Raw genomic sequence first — 22,256 nt, 5'->3', positions numbered from 1 at the left:
CCAGTGCCTTTTGTTTTTTCCTTCTAGGATAGGGTTTAATGGTGACTCCTCCAATTCACCTGAACTTGCAGCCAGAACCCTGGACTTATCATTGACACCTTATTCCTCCCCCCTAGTCCTGTAGGTAATTTCTCACCAAGACCTGTCAAGTTAATCTACTAAATTCTGTTGAACCTGTCCCCTTTTCCCACTTCTCCCTGCTCCACTCTCTTACCCTGGCCCAAGTTACCATCGTTTGTCCTGGATGCATAGCCTCTAACTTGTCCCACATTCACTTTCTCTCTCCAGACACACCTACTTTTTAGTTGCTAATCACGGCCAACACATATCACTTGTTCCTGCCCATTTACTACCTCTCAAAAACTTCCCATCACTCTGAAGATTACTTCCAAATGTCTTAACATGGCCCATAAGGCCTAATGAAATCTGACCCCTGCCAGTCTCTTTAGGATTATCTCATGCCACATGTTTTCTCCTACTGGCCAAGCCCAGCGGCATTCCCACTCTTTCTGGTGCCTCACACCTGCTCTTCCCTGCTTCCATCTCCCCCTCACCTCTTCCCCTTTTCTTGGCTGGGTTCTACTCATTATTTAGGTCTCAGGAAAATATGATGTACTCAAGGAAGCCATCCTGATCACCAATCAAACCCCTCCTATTAAGCACACCCTCCCTTTTACTCCTTCATCATATCCCAGAATGCCCCTGTTAGGATTTTAATTGCCATTTTAATTCGGTATCGATTGGCGTGGTCACCGGTTTGTTTCAGGTCTTTCTTTCTCAGTGGCTCTAGGCTCAGAAAGAGCAGGGGCCATGTGTTTTGTTTGCCACCAAGTGCCTAGCACAGCATGAACCCTCGATTAAAACACGATTGTCGGATGAGTAGTGCACCTCTGTTAGGAGCAATCAGAGAGACACTTAGAAATCAAAACGCATTTGCCAGACCAAACAAGGCGAAGCAAAGCAAAGCCGAGCAAAGCAAAAAAAAAAAAAAAAAAAAAAAAAAGCAAGTTCTAAAAGAAAACAAAGCAATCACTAATTTGGATTCTTTGTGAGAAGATCTGTTTGAATTAGTGAGCAGTGTAACTGATGGATGCTTAAAAACAAATAAATACATTTTTATAAATTCAGGATTGTACTCTGGTATGACAATTTCCTTTTAAAATTTAGCACCTACAACACTTTATCTCTCTTGAAGAAATCATGTGTTTCCCTTTATCAAATACTAAGAGCTATGAAGGTCTTTTTTTCCCCCTTTTTGGGATGGAAGCGGAGAAACCCATGCTAAATTTATTATTCAATTATAGTACCATTGTTGGCTTTTCTGGTTATTATACTTACTGTTCCTATTTCATTATTTAGTTTTCTACTTCAATTAATAAAAAACTCACTGTATCTATATATTTGACTTTAAGTATGCAAATAAAATATGTAGTAGAGGTCTCTGGAAGACATATATTAATGTCTAGTTGAAAGAGTTTTTCACCCTGTCTGGTGAGGCTCAGTGGATTGATTGCTGGCCTGCGAACCAAAAGATTGCTGGTTCGATTCCCAGTCAGGGCACATGCCTGGGTTGTGGGCCAGGACCCCAGTTGGGGGCGTGCAAGAGGCAACCAATCAATGTATCTTTCACACATTAATGTTTCTCTTCCTCTTTTTCTCCCTCCCTCCCCCCTCTCTAAAAATAAATAAATAAAATCTTTAAGAAAAAAAGAACTGTTTAAAAAATCTGAGGGTTTTTTGTAATGTAAAACCATATGCCTATAGCACTTAATTTTTTTTATTTGAAGCAGTTTGTGTTCTTACTAAATCTCATTTTTAATTTGCTGAGCAAATCATTTTAAAACATATGACAGAAAAATAAAGATAGTATTTGAAAGAGCTCAGATTCTAAATTAAGAATCCACATTCGTGAGGTTGTGTTTCCTCGCTCATTTTATCTGCAATTGTTTCATTTATGCCAGTGAAGCCATGAATTGGTGGAAATGAGGGACCTTGGGCCCTGCCTCCCAGCCTTCAGAGGAGCCGGGGCAGCGGTTGTCTCTGGGCCATGCAGGGAGTGGCCCAGGATCACACGAGTGCCCCGGGGGAGGGGCTGCAGGCCTGGCCTCCAAGGCGCTCAAGGCAGCAGCCCCTGCGCCTGGCAGATCGAATCCGGGCTCCACCTGCTTCCCACTTGGAGGCTGCCAGAGGTAAGGAGCAAGGACACCTTTCGCTGCTTCCTTGGAGCAGGCCTGGTGCAATCTGTTATTTCTAGGAGGGAACTACGAGTGTGTGTCAGAGCTTCCCTAGATTTGGTGACCCTTCTGCAATTTTCAGTTGCAACCCCACTGCACACGATTGACCCGGCTCTGCTTAGACTGATCTGGGTCTCCTATTATCTGTGAGAAACTTACTGTATTAGTAACTATGCCAGAGGCTAGAAATAAAAGACAACTTCCTTTAAAACTCACTGCCAATTAAACAAATGCCACCTGGAGTCATCAATTGTTTTTAACATTAAAAATCCCTTCCATTGTGTGGAATCTGTCCTTAGAAAGGCCAGTTAGAAGGTCGGAAATGGGGCCTGGGACGCAAGCCTCAGTCTGTAGGTGAGGCCTCATGGTCTGGGCCTTCATCTGAGGGTCCAAACATGCTCACAGCACTCTGAGTGGGAGGTGAAGCCCACTTCTGCCACCAAGAGCAGAGTGTGAAGGCAAGTCAGTGGCTGGGAGCACTGGCCAGACCCTGTGGGCCCTGAGAACAGCCAGATGGGAGGGACAGACGATATGCAGCTGGGCAGGAGAAGACGCATGCCCTGAAGCCACACTGCCCAACTTCAAATCTGTGGGCATTACTTCGCCTCAAAAAGCCTCAGTTTTGCTCATCTGTACAAATGGGGATAACAGTGTCAGGAAGGATCACTGTGGGGATTAAAGATGAGCTGACAGATGCCTCTGCCCAGTGCGCTGGCATCAGGAGCTACAGCAGCAGCAGCAGGAAATCCACACGCATCGGTGCCCAGCTGTGTCCTCACCTCTGCTGAACTGGTATCAGGGGACTGTGGCCCCCAGGCCAGCATGGTGGAGCTGGAGGGTCGTGGGGACACAGGCTTTGTCCTTCCGGGGCCAGCAGTATCACAGCAAGGGCTGCTGAGTCCAGATAACTGCACAGGACCTCATTGGTGCCCACGAGCTGGGAGACCTGAGGGCACCAGGTGACATTACACAGCCTCATATAAGTAATAATGAGTCAGTGTCCCCAGCGGGGAATGAGGCTCAGGCACTAAGTGATGTACAGGGAAGAAAGGAGAGGGTGTTGGAGTGTCTCTGGCCCCCACTCCAGTGCTCTTGCCCTCCGCACAGTTTCTCTGAGCTGACTGCTGAGATGTAAGCGGCCCAGAGCCAAGCCCAGGCCCACACACACAGGTCTCCCATCTAGGCCTTGGGGAAACAGAGGCATATGTCATTATTGCAGGCCCTGGTCCCCTGAGCAGACAGACAACACTGACTCGTTTTTTTGGATGCTTCTTATCATGCTCCCAGGAGGTACCTGGTAGGAAAACACCTCAGCTGCTGCAGCAGGACCACCTTCTCCCAGCTGGTGGTGGAGGGAGCTCAGGCCTACAGGTCTGGGGCTTACTAATCACACTATAGCCTCGCAGAGCTGTACCTTGAAAACACAGTTGTGGGCTTGTCCCAAGCAGGTGACGAGGAGCAGAGCTGACACAGGGGAAGCTGGGGTAGGGTCTCCTGGCAGGACATCTCCTTCAGGGGGCAGCTGAGGGAGGGAAGCATTCTTTGCAGGAGCCCTGGGCAGATCATCTGTCAGAGGTCCTCTCTGTGGATTACATTTAAAAGCCTCACAGAACCAGTCAGTTGCAAGAGTAACAATTTCTCGACTATTTTATCCTAAAGCAGCAATAAATTAGAGGCCTCTAACATCTGAATGTGAGGATCTCATTAAAATGACAAATGACTTCTGTTCTCATTAGTTTATAGTCCAGATAGAAGAGGCAGATATGGCAGACTCCAAAGAAGCAAAGCTCCAGGCCAGACAAATAGCCCCAGAGACTCCCATGTAGAGGTGGATGAATCTGGTTCCCGAGGAATAAGTCATGCCAAGCACTGAGTAAATAACTACCTACCAGGCCCAGCTGAGCCCAGGCTCAGCAGAAGGATGGGTCTTCCAGTTTGGAGAGGCCCTGTCTTTCCCTGACAGCTCTGGCAGCAGCTGGAGATCAGTGACTAACAGGTGTGGGGACTGGCCCTGCCTCCAATGTTTGTTCTACAACTTTGGGCCAACCACTCACCTCCCGGCCTCAGTTTCTCCTGTGTGCAAAAGGCTTTCTTTCTCAGAGAGTGTACAGCTGGATGAATTATTTCAAAGTGTATGAGAGAGTTAGTCCTGGGTTTTTCTAGTTGAAAATTGGGATGCATAGGTGATGGACCAAGGTGTACAGAGAGCCTGAGGTGAGAGAAGGACCGTGTGTGCCTGCTTCTCTCCAATACCTCATCTCAGTTCTGTGGGTGGGTATCATCCATCAGACACGAAGAATGTGGCACATACTGCTATTGTGGCTTTCTAGCCATGTTTTCCTTGACAACAAAGTATCTTTACCCCTTGATACACCCTCTTATTTTGAGCTATAAGGCGTGTTTATCCACCTGCCAGCATATCTGCGTACACATGTAGATGTTACCAGTTCTGAAGTTACCTTCCTTCTGTAAATAACTGTAAACCTGGGCAAAAGAAATGATGTCACTGTTTTCTAGTATTAATCAACAGGCAGCACAAAACTGCAGACAAAGAAAAGGGGGTGTACATGGGCAACCCCATAGTCACCAAGGTCTTCTGCTGGTGGCAGATAATCTATATAGCAAAGGAAGGAAGAGCAAGCAGGGATGGGGCAGAGCTCAGAGTCTGGCCAGCAGGCACAGCAGACATGTGGGGCTCAGAGCAGCTGAGGAAGCAGAAGTCTGCATGGGATTCCCCCATGTTCGTAGCCCTTGTCCCCAGACTGGCTGAATGTGTGCAAGCTCATGCTCCACATGCGTCACAGAGATGGTCTCTGAGGGCTGAGCAGGGATCGAAGAGGCCAAACGTCCCTGAGAACTTTGGCATTTCACTCTCAGGGTCACAGAGCACCTAAGCCTATTTGATCAGACCCGAAATAAGAAGTGTGCCCTGTAGGAAGGCCTCACCTTGGAGTGAATCATGAACAGAAAACAGAAATAGGTATGCCATAATATGAAATAAAAGTAAATCTGATAGAACCAAAGGGATCTTTAATTTAACTGCCTCTACTACCAAACTTAACACCTTAATTGAAGACAACACAATATAGACTAGTCTCTCTCTTATTCCTGATGTTGGTGATCTGGGTTTTGTCTTCTTTATCTCTCAGTCAGTCCTTTTAGGTTTTTATCAATTTTACAATCATCCACTAGTAGCTGCTATTTCTTTCCTTCTTCTAATGTTTTTCTGTGTTTTCTTTCTATTCTTCTGTTCACTGAGATCTAACCAAGTTGCCTGGTGTCTGCCTGTCAGAAGCCCAGGGCTCGACATGAGGTATTTATCATTTTAGGATGTGGTCCATCAGATAACTACTCTCTACTCCAAATCCCTTTTTCTTATTTTGTGAAACAATATGATTTTTAGTCATTGCTGGAAATAATTGATTTCTTTTATAATAGCATGACTCAGGTTGAGACTTGGACTGTACAGCTCATTTATTATTTTCTGTGTCCTTTGTTTATTCTAGTGTGAAATTGTTTTTCAGGTACTAATTAATTCTGCCACAGCCTTCTTCCTTTGCCGGATAACTGTGATGCTTGGGACGAAGGTGCTAGCTGCACGAGCTGGCTCTCAGAGATGTCATTTCAGTTTTGTCCGACACTGACTCTTACGTGATCATTTGTCACTCAGCTAAGCACCTTGCCCAGTATTCACCTTTCGTGGCTGGTTTTCCTGTGGGGATGAGCAATGACCCTAACAGCCTCTCTGGGATTAAATGAATGGCTTTAAAAGTCTGGAGCAGAGAGAGAGTGTAAGGTCATAAGGCTGATGTAACCAAGCCCTCTCCTTCTCAACTCCTTGCTGAAGAAAAGGGCAGAATGTCTTCAAGGTCAAGGTATAACCAGAGCACATCAGAGCTCCTGGGATCATGAGTGAGTGGGAAGAAACCCAAGAATCCATGCAGTACAACAGAAATGGGCCCTGGTTACCGCCTCTGTGAGCTCTTATCTCTGGATCCATTAGAACTGGTCACTTAGGTCTTGTAAGATATAACACCTTTACCATGCACTCAGGTGGGACTGGAACTAAGGGTAATTGATCTGACTATTGATACAGGTAGAGAATGCTGGCCTGCTGACCAAGAAGCAGGTCAAAGTGTATGCGGCAGTGGTAGTCCAGGAAAGGAACTAAGGAAGGTGGGGCCAATGGTTAAGTAGCAAAGGGTGCTCTAGACACAGAGGGGTGGGGTTTGGAAGCACCAGAAGTTGGCCCCATGGAAATCTCTCCACATGGAATAGGAACTAAGAACCTAGCCTGTAACTGAGGGCTAGTTCCCAGGAAGGGTGGGAAACAACAGGGCAGTACTCAGGGGAGCTTTGAGGAATTGGAGTGTTCACTGAAGCAGGGTGCAGGGCAGAAAGGAGGTCATGAGTGCCAGGGCCCAGGGTGGGGCTGGGCTCAGAAACTACATGATCAGATTCTGGTCACTGGGCCAGTGCGGAACAAGAAGGTGTCCTTACTACCAAGTCCCTGGGTATATGGCTATAGCTGTTGAAGTATTAACATCAGGACTCTGGTGGGAGGGGTACGATTTTCTGCAGACAAAACCAAGTGGCCTCACTGTACAGAGGAGGCTGCATGTAGAAGCTGCAAACAGACAAGGCAGCGCACGTAGACATGTCATTCATGAACCAACAGTGTGGGTTTCAATCTGTGTGAGCCACTATCCTTGGCACTACTCTACAACCAATGACCGATATCGGCTAATGCTCTTTTAAATACATATTATAAATGCGAAGGGACCAAATTAATGGAAGAGAGAGGAAGTTAAAACAATGAGAGGCTGGCAAATAGCAACTGCTCATTGAACCTTGGAGAATTAATAAATGACTAACACAAGACAATGACCAGCTGGAAAAAGCACTCCAAGCATCCATCTACTGAGAAGTAAGTGTTATTAGTCTGGGGCATGAGTGACAATATGACAGGATTGAATGGAGGGGCAGGGACAGGCTTCCAGCTAGGAGGACGACTTGAATACATTGAAGACAAAACAAGTCAATACAATTTACACTATTTATGTGATGCTTTGTCACATTAAATGCCTATTTTCCTATCCCAGCAACCCATGAAGTGGATATTTATTATCCATATTTTATAGTCTAGGCAACAGAGTCCCAGAGAGATGGATTACCTGTCAAAGGTCACACAGCTTTTGACAACTAAATAGTACAGTTTGAAGCAAAACAGGGATAGAAGTGGCCCCTAAGGAAGGTTATAGAGGCTGGCTCCACGGAAATAGGCATTAGCGAGGCGGGATCTAGGAAGTCAGCATTGATGGCTCTGGAATCAAGGCTGGTGCTTGCTGATCCTGGGTCAGAAGCTTTTGCTCTGCAGAAGTGGGCGGGCCTGGATCCCAGCTATAGACAGACAGCATCAGAAAGAGGGTCAGAAGCTTGCCTGTGTTTGAGGCAGAAAGGGAAATGCAGGGATTAAATTCATATCAATTTCGTTCCAAAGAAAAGTAATAATTTTTAAAATGTCACAGACAGAAGTCAAGGGCAGAGGTTGAGGAATTTTTACTGGTGCTCATTAAGAGAGATAATTTATTATCACAATCATGAAACACTTAGAGGTGAAATTTTGCCCAATTTAAAAATTACCCTGGAGACAATGTCTCCACACCAGTCTGGACAAGACCCCAGGATTTCAGGATGCAGAATGCCCAATGGCTGAGGCCAGATGAGGCAAAGGCCAGCTCTCACCACGCACCTCTTAGGCCACTCTTGTCAGGAATCATCCCCACAAGGCTACTTGACAACTAGAAGGGGTAACCAAAAAGAGAGCAGTGAATCAACTGGACATAAGGAGAGCTGTTGCGATTGGTTTTGTGACTAAGGCATATTACGTGTCTGTTTTTAGTCCCACTCTAGTTATTGGTAAAATAGAAAGATAATTTCCTGTCTATTGGGCTTGTGTTTGTGTTCAAATGAAAAAAAAAAAATGTGTGTAGGTGCCCTCTGACGTGAATGATGCTGCCCACACAAGAGCACCTCTCGTCCCTGCCATCAGAGTCAAGGGCAGTTGGAGTGGCGTTTCTTCCCTTCCATGGAGAGCACATTTAAGACTTATTTTCTTAACAACTGTCAAGTATACAGTACAGTATTATTAGCTATAATGAGCATGCTGTGTATTAGTTCCCCAGAAATTACTCATCTTTGTTAAGGCTAAAAATTACCCTAAGTCCTCAACATCTTTGATAGGTTCTGCAACTTTAAGTAAAACAATGCATAACAAAACCAATTTTATAATAGGTTAATTGTGTGCTTATCCCTGGGCTGCCTCCATTGGCCATCCCACGCAAAGCCTACTCCCCAGACTTTCAGGGCTCCCCAAAACCTCCTCACTCTCTGTGTTTACAATCTTGTGACTCTCTGCTTTCAGTGTCTTATGAAGAACTAGGAATTACTTATCCACCCTCTAGTTTTCATGAGGAATAAACGAAGAACTGCCAGAGAGACATTCTCCCCAATGCAGCAATAGCTGCCTCCTTGGTGCCCTTCCCATCACCCCCTTTAGCTGTCTCTCGCCCAGCCACTGTGCAGGGCTGGGGGGAGGGGGGAGGGGGGAAGAGAAAAGCAACAGGGTGCAGTAGCTCTGACCACCCGTCATACTGGTCTCATCTGTCAGGAAGCCCCTTGGAGCCCTAAATTTTCTCCTGTTCACTGAATAGATTACAGCTGCAGAACCTTCCTAAGGCATCTAGAAGCTGGTCGACTGACATTTAAAAAGCTGAATAATTCTCAGATACAGGCTTTGCCTTCTGCCTTCACGGGCAAGTTTGGGATCTGATTTGAGGAGAGAAGGCTCTCTCTGTTCATCTGCACTGAACAGGGGAACACGAACCTGCACCCTTTGAATGAAATTTGGGGCTAAGCAAAGACTGTGAGTGGTGGTAGAGCCCATGGTGTCTCAGCTACCCATCACCGGAAGAGGAAGAACTTAAGTTCTGGAAGCAACACCATTGGGGAACCCTTCACTCAAAGCTGCTTCTGAGGCACAGACAACAGGGGGCTTGAGGGGCCTACTGAGCACCAGGGACCCTAAACTGCTGTAGGGTTTTTACTGCCTCACTTTCTCCCCTTCTCTCTTGCTCTTTCTTACATGTTTTTCCTTTCTCTCTCTCTCTCTCTCTCTCTCTCTCTCTCTCTCATTTTGTTTTCTTCTCTCCCATTTTCCTCCCCCCCTCCATTTCCTGCCTCTCTGTCTTCTCAGGAAGATTATGAAGTAGAGGAGGATATTGGCTCCATTCTCTTGGCTTGGCCCTTCCATCCTCTCCTTTTCCCCCAGGTTTTCACTTCTCATTGCATCTCTTCTCCCCCGCCGCCCCAGCCACATTTGCAGGTCTCTCACAGAATAAGCCCCTGGGACCCAGCTGAATTTCCTCTCTACTGCTGAGATGAGGGCAGGGATGAGACCGGAAGCTTTCAAATGTTTGGAGGAAGAAGGGTTGTGGTGGATGAGTCCTGAGAGTAGGTGGGAGCATCCTGAGTTGCACCTGGATGGACAGTGGTGGCTGGAAGACCCTGGGAGCCCCCTGCACACTTTCTTCCCCTTCTCTGATTCCCACTGCTCAGAATGGGGGGGATAAAACATGGAATGGATAGGACAGCCTTGATCAAATCATCATGGTTTTTAAGGTGTTTGCTGTGCTATTCCTGTTGGCAAGAAAATGAGAGCAACATTTTATCTAGGTCTAGACAATTTCACACACATGAAAACACTGAAAATCAATTCAATAGGTCCTCAATGTCTTAAAAAAAGCATCTTCCGATTTGTCCTTCACCAGAGGGTCTGTAGCAAATCGCACAGATAACCACTGCCATGTTTCTCCCCTCCCACTTTAACCCATTTGGGTCTGCACCCCCACACTTTAGGGTGTGTAAACAAACACAGTAGCTGACCTTCATTTGTCCTCACAGGTGGCTCTCAAAATGGAGGAAATTAGTGAAGGATTTTCTGGGCCACATCCATACCCTTAGAGGGTAGAGGAAAAGGAACACTGGTCCACATTTAGTAACCACTCACCCTGGGGAAGACACTGGGCTGAGAACTGCCAGAGAGAGACTCTGCTTTCGTACACTAAGGGCCTGGAGTATAGCCGGGCCTGGGGCAAGTTCCCAGGCGACTCTGCACAACTGCTGATCAAAGGCAGTCCTCAGCCAGAGTGCACAGCCTCAGGCAGATGCTCCGGAGAGGCTCGAAGGACAAAACCCTGCCTTGTCAACAAACGACACTGCAGGCACAGGAGCAGAGAGAGCAATGGTCCACACACACAGCCCACGGATAGCCATGGCACAAAAGAAGTACGGTCAGGACCTCTGACACATGAATCATGCCCTGAGAGATTGAGAGTCAAGAGTGTGCACCCCAGGTAAGATCAGGAGTAGCTTCACAGGGAAGGTGACTCTAGGTGTGGACCTGCGGGGTGGGGGAGGACAGGATGGGAAGTCTGCAGGACACAGGACTGGAGTTGTCTGGACAGCCCAGTCAGGCAAGAAAGCCCCCCTGTTTCCGGGAGAGGGGGAGGCACAGTCTGAAACATTTCTGGAGGGGCTGAGGTAGTGTGCTGCTGGGTAAGAGCCTGGAGGCCTGGGGGCAACCGCAGCTCCCCCAATTATTGGTTTAGTCTCCCCAGCCTCAGGTTTTCCATCCATCACCTGAACACTGATCCAAATCCACCTTAGTAATGTGAAAGAACTCAGGCCACGGTGGCTCCCCAGAGTGTGAGTCGTCCCCAGGAACAGGGGAATCTGACTCTGCTCCTCCCCTGGAAACTACCCAGCTGGTACCACAGTCTTCCAGACTTATTCTGATGTCCCTGGGAAGATACCAGGGCTGGGCCTCTGCAGAGAGGCCCTGTTCCTTTCCCTTCCTAAAGAAAGGGTATGTGAGCTCAGCTCCAGGCCCATTCACAGAGAAACCTACCATGAGATGAGATGGGAGGAGTACAGGAAAAGCAAAAGACTTGAGGCCTGTACACCCACTCGTGCCTCCTGCATGGGCCCCTCTCTCCCTCTTTTTTCCCCATTTGTTAAAGCATTTCCATGGGGGATCCCCTTTGAAAAGAATCAAGTCACAGCCATCAATGTCTTTGTTAATAATTTAAGATCATATAGGAAGACAAACAGCTCAGCCCCAGCATCCAAAGGGCAGGCACATTATTGTCTGCCCCAACAGGGCAGTAGAGACAGCACAACTCAGTCTGTGAGATTGCTGTTTTCCTTCATTATCCCTGTTTGCAAGTCTCTCGAGGGAGTGAGGTAGAGAAGAGCCCACAGAGCTCACGCAAATGAGCAGAGCAGTGGAAAGAAGGAGCAAAACCTCCAGCCAGACTGACTAGTACAGCCCTCCCGTTCTCAGGGAGAAGCCTGTATTACATTCCCTGATGCCTGCAGTGCCGCCTGCCTGCCCTGCGCTCCTGTTCTCTGAGCCAGTCCTTATGCAGGAGTTCCTGAAATCCTATTTTAGTCAGTAACACCGAGACTTTCCCTTTCTAACTGGAGCTGCACAGCTGTCTCCTTATTAGCATTATCACTGACCAATCACAGCAGCTCCTTTCTGACCAATCAGGACGGTGTGTTTTGGACCAATCAAACTATAAAGATTTGGAGTCCTCATTTGCATGAGGATGGACCAATCAGGGACCAGGAACAGGAACCTCTCTATATAAGTCAGCTCCCTGTCCCTTCCCACTGAAGACTGTGCTTCCCGGCTAGCTCACTGGAGACCCCTTGTGGAACCAGAGGGAACAACAGAGCTGCCTTTCTTGGTGGCCAAGAGACAACCAAAGTGGAGCTGAGCTGCCCAGTTGGAGGGATCCAAGCTGTAACACAGGCTGGGCTGCCTCACCCCAGGACGTCCTCAACTGTATTGTTCCCCACTGTCCTGCGTTATCACTGAGCTGTAACACTGTTGAGTTGGCTGCCATTCACCTGTTCCACAACCATGCTGCTCTGTAAGGGTGCAATATCACAGCTGAACTGTTCTCACTGAATAAAAGTCTCTTTCTCCGTGGCGCCCCAAATTGAGGATTCCTGTTGGCATTGAATGGGTGCCAAAGACCACGGCTTGTTACCAGGGTACTCTGCTCAGTGGCCAGCCACACAGGGTCAGGCATGCGGCTGGCATCACATTGGGGTCCATGGCTGTGGACACAAACCATTGTCCTGTGCTGAGTAGTTTCAGGTGACCCTCCTCCGGGGAAAGCCTCCCTTCCTCCCGTCCTCCCTTCCTGCTTGGCCCTGAGTGAAGGCTGCTCTACTATTTTAAATTGTGTTACCTCTGCTCAGGGGCCCGCACAGTTCAATTGGTACTTCTCTGGGCACAACGCACATGTAGGTGAACGCTTCCCCAGGGTTATTTGTACATTTTAACTAGTGGTTAGCAATTTCGATCATTGTTTCTCACCTCGGAAGCTTCCTCTGTGTTTCAAGTGGCTGACTGTTCCCAGTCTCCCGAGTAAATGACAACCAACCGTGTCCTTCAGGCAGTGAGCTCATGAGGCGCCAGTGTGGCTGTGCCCTGAAAATCAGGCTGCCTAGAAAGATGGAGAGGCTTTGTCAACCCCTGCCTCTGAGGAGTTATCAGAGGCCCAGTTTGGGGGGACACAAGGAGTTCACAAGGTCCTTCCTGTCAAAAAGGCACATGGTCAGTAACGGCTGTAACAATAACCATGACTTCTTATTACCACCTCTATGATTTCCACTCTCCATGGCAACATGAGGTTTGCAGTTGGATAACCTGTTTCTCATTTTCAGTGCTGTCCTGCCTCTGAGCTTCAGTTTCCTCATCTATAACCTGAGTTCAGAAGTATTTTTAAAGCTGTCGTGAAACTTACTAAAGATAACGCCTCTGAAACCGCTGATGTGGCACCTGCCGCTCTGAGGCGTCCTGTCTTCCTGGGTTTTCAACATATGCTTGGGGGTAACAGCTCATGTCTGCCCCCGAGAATTTGGGGAAAAAGAAAGTCAGGTTTGCAGTCCCGCGCCCACAGGGCAGGCCGAGTGCCCTCACTGAACAGCATGCCACGGGGGAGAGGCGTTCACAGTGCGCAAAGCAAAGTAAGGGGAAGGGAAGTTACGGCCGCAGAGCTTTAGTGCCAGCATGGAGCTCTCCCTGCGGAGTTCTCCCAGTGACAGGCCCTGGCTCCCCCCACAAGCCCTCCTGACCAACTCTGTTCATTTAAGTCAGTCAAAGCCAGTGAATGGCCCAAGGGCGCATAATGAGTAACTGCTTGAGACTGTCCAATTCCTGTTCTAGGCATATTGCTTGTCCTGGAAATCTTCCCAAACTTCAGTTTCAGCACTTACCCAGCCCTTGCTTGTCAGGTATCTGCGTATTTATTGTCCCCATTAGTGTTAAAAGCTCTGTGGGCAGGTACAGTTGCTCCCCCGGCTATGTGTCCCCACAGCTCTCCTCAGTGTGTGGCTTGGAATCCAGGTCTATTTACTAAATGTATGTGTTTACACTGGGTGAAAGCTGTGCTTAGTGTCTGTGTGAGTGTGGTATTTCCGTGTACACACACGTCCCTGTGTGTGCTGGGTGTGTGTGTAGGTGGTATGTGTCTCTGTCTGTAGTTTTGTGTCTGTGTGTGGTGTGTGGTGCGTGAACACCTCTCCTTCCTCCATTGTAGAGTGCTGTTCAATGTGGGCGCTTGGCTTGTTGTGTCCATGTGCACTGGATTGCACTGTGTGTCAGGGTGTGTGGTGTGCAGTGGGTGTGCATGCGTTGTGAGCAAGGAAGGGGAAATGAGGAGTGATGGGGCAGAGTGAGCTTCTCTGAATCCAGGGCATGTGCTTCCATGGAGAGAGCAGTCTTGTGGCTCCACAACTGTTGTATTTGGAAGCACAGGAGCTGGTCTCCCGCACCCACACTTCTCTCTTCGTTTGCCTTTGGCTCCCCCTTTGATGATGGCCACACTCTAGACATAGATCTGACCCTTCACTCTCTCCCCTTGTCCCTCTGGCTCTTATCTGTTTGAAAAGAGCCAAGCTCTTGATAAAATAAGAGCATCTCCATCACCCACCATGCCAGCAATGTTTCCTAAGCAGCAATCAATTTGTTCTATGAAAGCTTCTTGGAGGAAGAAGACATGAGAGACTTATAAGGGGTGGAGCTTGCCAGGATAACACACTCACATGCACTCCCACTTAATGACCTTGCCTGTCCTTCAGAGAACAACAAATACTCATTGCTTGGCTGGACCCATTCTTCAGCATCAGGGCAATGGCCTCAGCTGATGAAATGGTTTCCAAATAACTCTACAGAATCTTTTCCATAATAGCTGCTTCCTCTGAGAGAAAGGAATTAGTGAGCTGTGAGACACTGTACCCCCTCACTGCCATTTCAGGATATGGAGGATTGGAACACAGTGTGTACAAAGCAGGTGTTTGGGAAATAGAAACTCCATCCTTCAATCACTTGGGATGAGAGGCTGAGCAACTTGTGAGCCCAGGACTGGGCTGTTGTCCCTCAGTGATCCTCCTGACAGCCACAGTCTCAGGGCAGGAGGATCTTGAGGGCAATTACGACTGTTGCCGTATTTTTATTTTTTAATTGTATTTATTGATTGATTTTTAGAGAAAGAGGAAAGGAGAGAGAGAGACTTGTTGGTCCACTTATCTAGGCATTCATTGGTGGATTCCTGTGTGCACCCTGACTGGGGATCAAACCCACAACCTTAGTGTTTGGGGATGATGCTCTAACCAACGGACCTACCTGTCCAGGGCTCCATATTTTTATTTATAACGGGGCACTGTGATAATAGCTTTATATTCCTTGTTTAATTAACTCTTGGAAAATTATATGTGAAATATGTATAATTAAACCCTTTCCACAGGTAAGGAAGCAGATTTCAAGTGACTGAGTAACTCTACAGGGTGATAAACCTAATACACAGAGAGGCGAGGACCCCACCCCCACTCTCCACTCATCTCCAGGGTCCTGAGGCTCAGTTAGTTAGAGTGGGATCAAGTGGACACTTGACTATGTCCTGACCCAGGGTCACTGCACCCCTAGGCTTCCTTCTGCCTGGAAGGCCCTGACAATTTTTCCCCAGCTTTATAGAGATTTAATTGACATACAAGTATAGCATTATATAAGTTTAAGGGTGCAACGGGTTGATTTGATATATTTATGTATTACAAATGATACCACCATAGTGTTAGCTAACACTTTCATCACGTCCCTTAATCACCAATTCCTTTTTGTAATGAGAACATTTAAGACCTACTCAACAACCTTCACGTGATTAATATAACATTATTAACCTTATGCTATACAATTGATCCCAGAACTTACTGATCTTATAACTGGAAGTTTGTATCATTTGACCAAAATCTTCCATTTACCCCACCCCCAGCATCTACTCTGTTTCTACAAGTTCAGCTTTTTTAGATTTCACATGTAAGTGACAGTGTGCAGTATTTGTCTTTCTCTGTCTTACTTACTTCACTTAGGATAAAGCCCTCGAGAATATCCATTCATACCACTCTCTAACATACACGTGTGTATGCATACACACACACACACACACAGCACATCATCTGTCTTTCTCTGGGAGTGGGAACTCAGCCTCACCCATTTGAATCACACCTGCACGTCTCTGACTGCGCTGCTAAGAGGCAAGTGGAAGGCTGAGGCCCTGGGCCTGTGTTCAAGCCATGGCCAGTGGTTGGGGAGGGGCAGGAGGAGTTTTCCCAGCAGGGGCTTGCTTCGATTTTCTTCATTAGAGTCCTCCAAGGCCAAGTTCTCAGCAGCACTGTGAAATCTTGAGCATCAGACTGGTACTGTTCTTGGACCATGGACTAGTGGAGATCCTGGTGGCTTAGAAGAGGTTCCAGGGACAAGGAGGTGACATGGGAGTGCTTCAGGAATATTTGCACCAGCCAGCCTGGGTCTGAAAAGAAAAGAGGGAGACCAGCCTTAATATTAACGCAAAAGTGGTCAGAAGCATGAGAGAGGGCACGATCTTCATTGGCTCGGTCAGTCATGTGTGCAAACTCCTCTCTGAACAGTCCTGGGTTTTCCTGCCTGTCATCCTGCTTTTCAAAAAGCTGTAGTTCAGGAATGCAAAGTGATGTAGGCTTACCTGATGATGAAGTTCTACAGACCAGGGACTTCCAAAGGTCATCAGGCCCAGGGCCCTGCCTCCACCCAGACCCCGGGGCTAAAGGGGACAGGAAAATCCAGTTCAAGGAATTATGGAAGCCAGGAACAACCAGATAAGCTCTCTCTCTTGGCTGAGAGCAGATGACTTCATCCCTATCCAATAAGAACCAGTGCTAGAGTCATAGAATCATGGATGTTCCAACTGAAAGGAACCCCAGGGAAAAGATCCCCCTGGATTTGGAGTCAGATGATCTTCATTCAAGCCTGTCTCCCACTTCTGCGTTTAGGGGACTTCGTAGGCCTCTCTGACTGAACCAGAGTGTCTTCGCCGAGAAAGTAGGGATGGCAGCGTTTGTCCCTGCAGGCATGTCATGAGTGTGTGAGCAGGTACACGCTCTGTTCAAAAGAGACTCCTGGTGCAGTGGGTGATTAGTGCTCAGAAGCTTTGGTCCCGCAGTCCATAAAAAACTAATAACTCTGGTCATATGATCCTCATGAAGGTGACCTCAGGTAACTTGGACAGTCAGGAGGAAACAGTTCATTTATGATGCTCTGTGAGAGACCATCCTTCCTTTACGTGCAGGGAATGGTGACTCCTCCAGCTGGAGGCCTCTCCTCCACTCTCTCATCAGTGACCCAATCAGTGGACAACAAACAGTGGAATCAGCCCCATGGCTTCCTTCCTGTATATACGATGGTGGCACCTCCAGATCCCAGAGGGTACATCCCAGAGTAACTCATACCGTTACAGGAAAACCACACACATCTGTCCCACCTTGAGCTGACCCCATCCACCAGCCCCGGGGTGAAGCCTCCCTTCCTCAGTCACTTTCCATCTTCAACAAAGCCCCTTGGAAAGTGCCTGATCCCTTAATTACTGGACAGATGTATGTCTTGATGCCTTTGTCTAAATCCCATACAAGATAGTAGCTTAGGTCAAAATGATTTACTGTGTTTGGTGATCAAACTTCAGCAAAGGCTAGGAGGGTACAGATGAGCCTTGGGTGGGAGTTTTTATTTCCAGAGGTTTAAATAATACCAAGACTTTCATTTCAGGTGCCCGTGTGCCTGCCTCTCAGGCAGAATTCTCCCTGTGGCTAAAAAGCAGACTCTCCAGGGAATTCTCAGACTCACAGCAGAAGATTTGCCACCGTAGAGGAAGTGAGATGACTCTTAGGCATCAAGTTAAAAAAAAAAGTTCTGTGGAACTTTTGTTCTGTGGGACTGGCTCTAGTTTTAAAACTATGCTCCTCCTCGGACAGGGAGGCAGGAGGTATAATATGGTGACTCCTATTCTAATCAGGTTGATACAGCGGTGCAGAAAGAACCATCCCCCAAAGGGTGAGTAGGGGTGGGGAATTGGTATTCTAGATAGAAAAATAACTAAATATCTACTATGAAACACTAAATTATTTCCGAAACAAACCCAGGAAGGATCTTTGGCATTTATATGAGGCCCGCCTCTCTCAATTTTTTGTTTTGTCTGTTCTTCCCCCTGCTCACTTTCAATTGTAGAAACCTAGGGTCCCTGTGTGCTTGCTAAGTCTTGGCCTTAGAATTGATTGCAGAAGAAAGAAGCCAACTGACTTTTCAAAGATACTAATGGATACCCCCTTTCTGTCTTCTTCGTAGTATTAACTTCTACTTGACCATGACACATTAGAGTTATTCAAGGCTGATCCCTGAGTTTCCTTTTATTTTTATTCTAAACACTCTATCTTAAGTACCTTATCCAAGCCAACTAATTCTATCATCACCATATGTGGCTCTCACAAAAATTATCTCCAGTCTGGATCCTTCTCCTGAGTCCCATGACTACATGTCCAACTGCCTCCTTGGTGTCTCTGCTCGGATGTCTCGAAGGCACCCCCAAGACAATATGCCTCCAACTGAGTCCACAGTCTTTCTCCACCCACTTTCTGGTGTACCCTCGTTCCTTCTGCTCTTAGGAAGTACTATGACTTCTGTCTCACTACACCATCCAGATGCCTAGAACTCATCCTTGACTTCTTCTCCCTCCCTCGTATTTAACCTTTTACTTCTCACACACCTCTGAGTCCATCTGTTTCTCTTCACCTCCACCACAGTTTTTGTCCAGGATAACCTCCATCATCATCTGAGCTGCTTCAATCTACCCATTTGTTCTAATGGCCAAATACTGATCCACAGCTGGAGTGACCACTTCAAAATCCAAATATAGTCTTAATGCCCATGACTTAGATAGAGCAATAAATCCTCCACATGACCACCTGAAGAAGCAGGTGGGGTTCTGGGGCCTCATGGACATCCAGCTGCAACTGAGGCCAACTGAACTACAGATACCAGTTTCAGCGCCAAGGTCAGCAGAAAAGCCTGAGGCATAGAGATGCTTGTCCACCCCCACCCCCATTACCCATTCCCTTCAACTCAGCCTGGGCGCTTATTGGAAAAAGGAGGGCTCATTTCTTTGGAGTACCTACAACTCAGATCAATAGTACATATTAAAGTTCATTTATTTTTTAATAGCTTAAGTGTTTTGCTTGCAATTAAACTTAACACTATATACTAAAAATGTACGTAAAATAACTGCAGTTTGGGGTTACATTTAAGTGAGAAATATTCATTAATAAGGAATATTCCAATGTGAACATACCAGAAATTTCTCTAAGCTGTCTGATGAGAACTCTCTCTGAATATTACTTTACTTTAGAAGGTATTCCAAACATTTGAATGACACTCAGAATTTTTTAAAATAAGCCCTAATTTTTAAAAATTCTGTACTCAAACCAAAACAGCTTTAAGAGAACTTCTCTTTCTAGAAACAATAATAAATAAAACAAGGCGTTTTGTACAATGTAGTTCTGAACAAACCACAGTAAAAATAAACATACTTAACTTCCACCTCCTCAAAACAAAGGCTACATTGTTCCTCGGGTTTGGAAACAAGGTGAAGAACTGTCGGTAGGCAACTCTGGGGAGGGGGTGGCCAAAACAAAGCTCTAGCAGTTGAACATGGACTCCTGAAAATACAGTTGTACCTCGGTACTCGTCGTTAATTTGTTCTGGAACTCGTGACGAAACTGACGAGTACTTAACTGTTCAAAAGCTACAGCTAATCGCGACTTCTGTTTCATCACAAGAGAGGGGCACTGAGTGGCGAGCAAGCGCTCAGTGCTGAAACATTTTTTTCTAGTCAAAATGCGACGAGTACAGGGTTTGGCGAGCTCTGAAGTAGACGAGGACCTCGGCGTGACTGTAATTGGGAAGAACCCGACCAAAGGATCCCTGTCTGTTTCTAGTAACTGATATAAAGGTGAAGTGGCTCCACCCAAGTAAAAGTGCTGCAGGGGCCCAGCCCCAGCCCCAGCCCCAGCCCCACCTGCCCTATGCTCCCAAGCAGACCCTGATTCTCCTGCTCCAGGGGAGACTTCCTCTTTTTAGAGGTTCAGTGTCCAGGAGCTCTTTGTGTGGACAAGGTGAGAGCAGACTCCCTGTGGGCATTTTACGACTTGAAGTCGAAGGGTTTTTCTGACACTGTGAGGCAGAGTCCATGTGTCAGATGGCCCCTCACCAGTTTGGTTTGATTCCTCATCATGCGTTTGTAGACGCAGAAGCACAGCCCTTTGTATATCATCATAATCACATCTAATGTTCATCCTGAGATGTAATTCTTACTCTGTGCCTGGGAACAGTCCCTGTGTTTAACAATAATACCTCCACATAAAACAACCCACTGTTACAATGTATGTGGTCACAAAACATTAGTGATTTTCTGCAGGTCAAGTAAATGTTTTTAACCATAATTGTGGTGCATGAAATTCACAGCCAGCATCCCCAAGATCAAAAAAATTTGCACAGTACAAGTAACTCAAAATACACATGTACACATACATGAGCACACTTGTCACACGTACTTCTTACAGAACTGTGCTGGGGGAACTCCGTTCGTTCAGTGCCATTGAGGCCATATTTTGCCAAACTCTGCTCCAGGTTTGTTTGTTTTTTTCAAAATTTATCACAGTAGGGCACAGCTTTCTTTGTTTGTTTGTTTTGTTTTGTTTAATTTTTATTGTTATTCAATTACAGTTGTCTGCATTTTCTCCCCATCCCTCCACACCACCCCAGCCGAACCCACCTCCCTCCCCCACCTCTATCCTCCCCCTTGATTTTGTCCATGTATCCTTTATAGTAGTTCCTGTAATCCCCTCTCCCCACTGTCCCCTCCCCACTCCCCTCTGATTATTGTTAGATTGTTCTTAACTTCAATGTCTCTGGTTATATTTTGTTTGCTTTTTTCTTCTGTTGATTATGTTCCAGTTAAAGGTGAGATCATACGGTATTTGTCCCTCACCGCCTGGCTTATTTCACTTAACATAATGCTCTCCAGTTCCATCCATGCTGTTGCAAAAGGTATAAGCTCCTCCTTTCTCTCTGCTGCGTAGAATTCCATTGTGTAAATGTACCATAGTTTTTGGATTCACTCATTTGCTAATGGGCATTTAGGTTGCTTCCAGTACTTGGCTATTGTAAGTTGTGCTACTATGAACATTGGGGTGCATAGGTTCTTTTGGATTGGTGTTTCAGGGTTCTTAGGGTATAATCCCAGCAGCAGAATTACTGGGTCAAAGGGCAGTTCCATTTTTAGTTTTTTGACCAAATTCCATACTATTTTCCACAGTGGCCTCACCAGTCTGCATTCCCACCAACAGTGCACTAGGGTTCCCTTTTCTCTGCATCCTCTCCAACATTTGTTTGTTGATTTGTTTATGTTGGCCACTCTGACTTGTGTGAGATGGTACCTCATTGTGGTTTTAATTTGCATCTCTCTGATGGCTACTGATGCTGAGCATCTTTTCATATGTCTCTGGGAGTAGGGCACAGCTTTTTATTGGATGAGCAGAAAAGAAAGATAGGCTTGTGGCAACCAGAAAGTGTTAAGGTCGTACAAACAGTATGAAATGGACCTGCAGAAACTTGTAAGTGTTCTCAGGATGCAAAGTCAGAGTGAAAAGTGATATCACAGCAGTTGCAAAAAGTAGGGCAGCAGTCATCTCTTAAGGTCAAAGCCAGCACCCAGATATGCAGGAAACCTTCAGGACACGAGCCTGGGGCCCCTGTCCCATGTCACCACATAATCCGATCATGTGTGAATTTTACAAAAGACTCGTATTCTTCTGCTAGTTTAGTATTGAGAATTTGCTTGTACTCCTCCCAAACTTTACCTTCATAGTCTTTCAAGAGATGCTCACCTATAATTCCAACTTGTGGGAGAGTAAAGGTGGGTCCTTCTATATCCAGAAGGAACCTGGAGAACTTGGTGCTGTGAGTGCTGAGGAGTGAGGCTGACCTTCTGAAGCACAAGCTTCAATTCTGATAAAGAACAACTTCTAAATGTCTGCCCCTCTGATAACGCCTACATTCTTGTCTCACAGCTCTCTGAAATGGGGCAGGCTGCTGCAGAGTCAGTGATGGGGACTGCATGTGAAACAGCAGGGCAGCTCAGCATCCGAGAGCCTGAGGTCCCAAGTGGGGCAAGGCAGAGGGGTGCAGTGCCCTCCACTTTGGGAATCTGGGCTCAGCAGCATGGTCTTGAACTCCATGGGTTGCTTCAACATCGCCCAGCACTCCATGTCGCTGACCTGCCAAGGACCTGGAGGAAATGTGGTTATAACTGCGGCCCAAGCTCAGGCTCCCCAGCGGAGCTTCCAAGCCAAGCTGGCCTCAATCCAACAGTACATATTAAATTTTAAGCAGGCTGCCAGGTTGGCAGCAAAGCCCACAGAGGCTCGGGGCACTGCCATGAGATAAAATACCTCCCTGTCTAGAAGCCAGTGAACTCCCAGAGGTCAGTTATAAATTGAAAATCTGGGAAGCCCTGGTCCATCCTTCGA

At 46.8% G+C, this 22,256-nt stretch overlaps 1 pseudogene; it reads right to left on the bottom strand.

Moving 5' to 3' along the window:
- Positions 1-21,489: 21,489 nt before the first annotated feature.
- Positions 21,490-21,995, bottom strand: LOC112301703 (akirin-1 pseudogene; annotated as a pseudogene).
- Between the last annotated feature and the right edge of the window lie 261 nt (positions 21,996-22,256).

This window comes from Desmodus rotundus, chromosome 7 (assembly GCF_022682495.2).
Source record: "Desmodus rotundus isolate HL8 chromosome 7, HLdesRot8A.1, whole genome shotgun sequence".
Lineage (NCBI taxonomy): Eukaryota > Metazoa > Chordata > Mammalia > Chiroptera > Phyllostomidae > Desmodus > Desmodus rotundus.
Note: the sequence above shows the minus strand (reverse complement) of the source record. Positions and strands in the feature narration are given on the sequence as shown.